This window comes from Stylophora pistillata, chromosome 6 (genome assembly GCF_964205215.1).
Source record: "Stylophora pistillata chromosome 6, jaStyPist1.2, whole genome shotgun sequence".
Classification (NCBI taxonomy): domain Eukaryota; kingdom Metazoa; phylum Cnidaria; class Anthozoa; order Scleractinia; family Pocilloporidae; genus Stylophora; species Stylophora pistillata.
The window spans coordinates 18894575-18894827 of record NC_142524.1 but is presented as its reverse complement, the minus strand read 5'-3'; positions in this window follow the sequence as shown (position 1 = coordinate 18894827).

Below are 253 nucleotides of genomic sequence, written 5' to 3'. Positions count from 1 at the left end.
TCTTAACGTTTTTCACTTGATAGTGTGCTTTCATTTCAGTCAATACGTAGAAGAAACAATGTAGGAACATGAAAAAAAACCACTTTGCTTCTCAATTTTAATTTTCTTTCTGTCGAGAATGTTCAGTCCACATGGTATGATTGACAGATTGCTTCCTCTGCTTACTAGGCTTTTACACAAGTTGCTCGGCAACTTTTTGGCAACTTTTGGCCTTTCGAGTAACTTTTGAGCAACTTATGGTTTAGAGCATTTT